At 40.3% G+C, this 4,549-nt stretch overlaps 1 pseudogene; it reads right to left on the minus strand.

Annotated features, from left to right (window-relative positions):
- Positions 1–2,103: 2,103 nt before the first annotated feature.
- LOC131277348 (ornithine decarboxylase pseudogene) lies at positions 2,104–3,667 on the minus strand (annotated as a pseudogene).
- Between the last annotated feature and the right edge of the window lie 882 nt (positions 3,668–4,549).

A 4,549-nucleotide genomic window follows, 5' to 3' on the forward strand; every position in this document is an offset into this window, starting at 1 on the left:
TGCTAAACTGCCCTAATGCCCTGGGAACCACCATTTCTCTTGAGAGATACAGTTCCCTCTATTTGATGGCCTCAGTCCTCCCCAGGATGTGGGTATACCTTCACTCTCATTATATGGGTCTCTATCCAATGATATAACCCACTATGGCAAAATGAGCATTCACATATTCCCTAGGAGCCTGTCCTGTGTCAGATTATCCCCTTTAAGCATCTTGAAGGTAACTTTCCTTATTATATATTTGAAAAGGTTTTCTCAGCATTACTCTCAACCAAATACTTGACAATCTCCTATGTTCGTATGTTTCCCCACCCTCTCCCCAATTTCTTGGGCAATACTACCCATCCTCCCACCCCTAACCCCCTCAAGACCACAAAGCCCCACCCAAAGGTTAACACTATGCCCCCATTTTATCCCTTCCTTGTACAAATACTTACCCCCAGCTTATCATAGATTTCACCCATGTATGTGTCAGCTCACAACCTTCCTCTACCCCCCAATTTCCTGTAAGCCTATCACCCAGGCTCTAGCTCTCTGAGGCAGCTTGGTTTACTTATTTCATACCATTGAGGTCATGTAGTATTTGTCCTTCAATGTCTGGGCTGATTCACTCAAAATAAGGTTCTCAAGATTCATCAATGTTATCATGTGTGTTTGTAGTGTATTTGCTTTTAAAGCCGAGTAGTATTCCATTGTATGTGTATACCACATTTTATTTATCCGTTCATCTGTTGATGGGCATTTGGGTTGATTCCAACTTTTGGCAATAGTAAACAATGCTGCTATGAAGATTAGTGTGCATATATCAGTTTTTGTCCTTGTTTTCAGTTCTATTGGGTATATCCCCAGCAGTGGAATTGTTAGGTCATATGGCAAATCTATGGCGAGTTTTTTAAGAAACTGACAAACTGTCCTCCAGAATGGTTGGATCCTTCTGCATTCCCACCAAAAGTGGATGAGTGTTCCCATTCCTCCACATCCTCTCCAGCATTTGCAGTCTTCTGTTTTTTTCATAGCTGCCAATCTTATGGGAGTAAGATGGTATCTCATTGTAGTTTTGATGTGCATTTCCCTGATAGCTAGAGATTTGGAGAATTTTTTCATGTGCTTTGTATTTCTTCTTTGGAGAAGTGTCTGTTTAAATCTTTTCCCCATTTTTAAAATGGGTTGTTTATCTTTTTATTTTCAAGATATAGGAGTTCTTTATATATGCAGGTTATAAGTCTCCTATCAGATATATGGTTACCAAATATTTTCTCCCATTGTGTAGGCTCTCTTTTCACTTTCTTGACAAACTCCTTTGAGGTGCAGAAGGCTTTAATTTTGAGGAGGTCCCATTTATCTATTTGTTCTTGTGCTGCTCATGCTTTTGGTGTGAAGTTCATGAAGCCATTTCCTATTACAAGATCTTGTATATGTTTCCCTACACTGCTTTCCAAAGTCTTTATGGTCTTGGCTCTTATATTTAGGTCTTTGATCCATTTTGAGTTGATTTTTGTATAAGGTGTGAGATGGTAATCGTCTTTCATTCTTTTACATATGGATATCCAGTTCTCCAGGCACCATTTTTTGAATAAGCCATTCTTTCCCAGTTGAGAGGGTTTGGTGGCTTCATTGAATTTTATATGACTATATATATGAGGATCTCTATCAGCTCTCAGTTCAGTTCCATTAGTCTGTGTGTCTCTCCTTGTGCCAATACCATGCTTTTTTCTCTACTGTAGCTTTGTAGTATGTTTTGAAGTCAGGTAGTGTGATTCCTCCAATTTCTTTTTTCTTTTTTTTTTATTTCAAGATACTTTTATTTTTAAAACATTAAGCTTTTGGCCCATTCTGCGGTTATACAAGCTACAAATGCTTGCTCAGCAGGTGAAAGGCATCCCTTAGAAGGATGTTTGAAAGTGAATAAAAATCCATATAAAACAAAATAATCAAGTAGTTTCCATAGGAACACAGATAAGTGTAACCCCATCTCCTAGTCTTCCTTATTGCTGTGTCTGTGCCAACCCTACTCTTAGAAGGACATTTCAAAACTAGCAGTAATTAAGTTAAATGATCCCCCCCCCCAAATCCCTCCATTCAAGGTAAACTCACAGTTAGCAGCTACAAAAATGGTATTTACACATTAATACTAGCTGGAGCACAAGTGGCCGGGTGGCACTTCATCCCACTTTCCCAAGCACAGGAAAAAGGCAGAGCACTGGCGTCTTGCTCCTCTACTTCAGGTGGAAACCCCCGGCTCTCAATTTGTTGCATGACTTGCCATGCAGGCCCTGACATCACATAGTAGATGGTTGGCCTCTGGAACCCATTGAAAGTGGAAGCAGTAGCCACAGTGTAAGCCCCCAGCATCCAGTCAAACAGCATCCAGTCGCCCACGTGCATTTCCGGCAGGCCACAGTGCTCAACGATCCGATCAAGGCCATCACACGTGGGTCCCCATATGCTAGATGAGTAATACTTCTCATCTGGTTTGCATCTCTTCTGCAGAAGAAGCTTTACATGCTCATGATCATAAAGGATACAATTAAATGATCCATATACTCCATCATTCACATAATGCATAAAGGTTTGTTCACTCAATTCATCTTCATCATCAGAGCCTGTCTGTTCCTTAAATACAATTTATTTTGGCAATGATATTCACTGCAAGTGTGAAAGCTGAAGCAACATAATATCAGCCTGTTTCAGCTATGATTCTCACTCCAGAATCTAATGGGAAATACTTGTCTAATGCTGGATTAATGACACTGGTTATCTCTTCAAATTTAAGCTTCACATCATCAGATCTGGGAAAGCCACCACCAATATCAAGTAGATACATGCTGAAACTAACCTCAGCTCCCATGTCAAAGACACAGCGGGCATCATAGATGGCCTGCACAAAAGTTTCAGGATCAGTATAGCCACTTCCCACATGGAAGCTGACATCAATGACATCAATATCGAGCTCTTTAGCCCATTCCAAAAGAAGCTTGCTGGTTTTCTGTGTGGGTCCAAATTTAACACTGAGGTGGCAGACTGCTTTGGAGTCATCGGTGGCAATCCACAAAACCAACTTTTGCCTTTGGATATGCCCTGGCCACTTTCATCAACTCAACCTCGCTGTCAAAAGTCATCATCTCAACTCCATTATTGGCGGCATAGTTAATTTGAGACACTTGTTTACAAGGGTTTGCATAGATTATCCTCTCTGGCGGCACCCTGAGACTCTGCACCAACTGGATTTCAGTCTTGCTAGCACAATCAAATCCTGTCCCTATGGAAGCCAGGGTCTTCACTATGGCTTTACTGTCATTACATTTGACTGCAAAGAAGGGGGTGACACGAGGAAGAACTTTTAACCATCTCAGATGTTGCTTTAGAATGTCTCCAAGGTCCGCAACATAGAAGGCATCTTTATCATCATCAGAAGAAACTTCATTAATTTTTTGGCCCAGAATGTCCTTGGCAGTAAAACCTTCATTAGGAAATGGCAGTCAAACTCCTCATTACTGAAGTTGTTCATGGTTTCTTGATGTTCCACTGAAACACAACAAAATGGAAAACTAAGAGACAGAATTTAAAGAGATTTCTTTCAACTTTTCAGGAAGGCAATTCTCCAGGAATTCCAAATCTTGCTGAATTATAAGACTTGTGCCCTTGATGCAGCAGTGGAAATGTTCTCCTAGCACTTGGGTGCCAGGGCCACACCCCGAGGAGGTCCTGCAGCCCGCAATGCTGCCACCACCACCGCCCACCTCGCTCCCTCCCGCTGGAGGACTGCTGGCCCAAGGAGGCACCAGAACTGCTGCCAGAGGGTGGTTGGTGGCAGAGCTGCAGAGGCCTGACTTATTTTTCTTTTTCAATATGTCTTTAGCTATTCGGGGCCTCTTTCCTTTCCAAATAAATTTCATAGTGAGTTTTTCTAATTCCTTAAAGAATGCTGTGTTGATTTTTATTGGGATTGCATTGAATGTGTAGATCAGTTTTGGTAGGATAGACATCTTGATAATATTTAGTCTTCCTATCCATGAACAGGGAATATTCTTCCATTTATTTAGGTCTTCTTTGATTTCCTTGAACAGTCTTGTGTATTTCTCTGTGTATAAGTTTTTCACATCTTTAGTTAAATTTATTCCCAGGTATTTGATTTTTTAATTTACTATTGTAAATGATATTTGTTTCTTGATTTCCTCCTGAGCTTGCTCATTATTTGTATATAGAAATGCTACTGATTTTTGTGCATTCATCTTATAACCTGCAACTTCACTAAACTCATTTATGAGTTCTAGAAGCCTTGTTGTAGACCTCTTAGGGTTTTCTATGTATAGGATCATGTCATCTGCAAATAATGAAATTTTGACTTCTTCCTTTCCAATTTGAATGCTTTTTGTATCTGCTTCTTGCCTCAGTGCTCGAGCAAGTACTTCTAAGACAATGTTAAATAGAAGGGGTGAGAGTAGGCATCCTTGTCTTGTTCCTGATCTTAGAGGGAAGGATTTTAGGATTTCACCATGGTAAAAGATGTTGGCTGTGGGTTTTTCATATATACTCTTTATTATGTTAAAAA

This window comes from Dasypus novemcinctus (assembly GCF_030445035.2).
Source record: "Dasypus novemcinctus isolate mDasNov1 chromosome 11 unlocalized genomic scaffold, mDasNov1.1.hap2 SUPER_11_unloc_1, whole genome shotgun sequence".
NCBI classification, from domain to species: domain Eukaryota; kingdom Metazoa; phylum Chordata; class Mammalia; order Cingulata; family Dasypodidae; genus Dasypus; species Dasypus novemcinctus.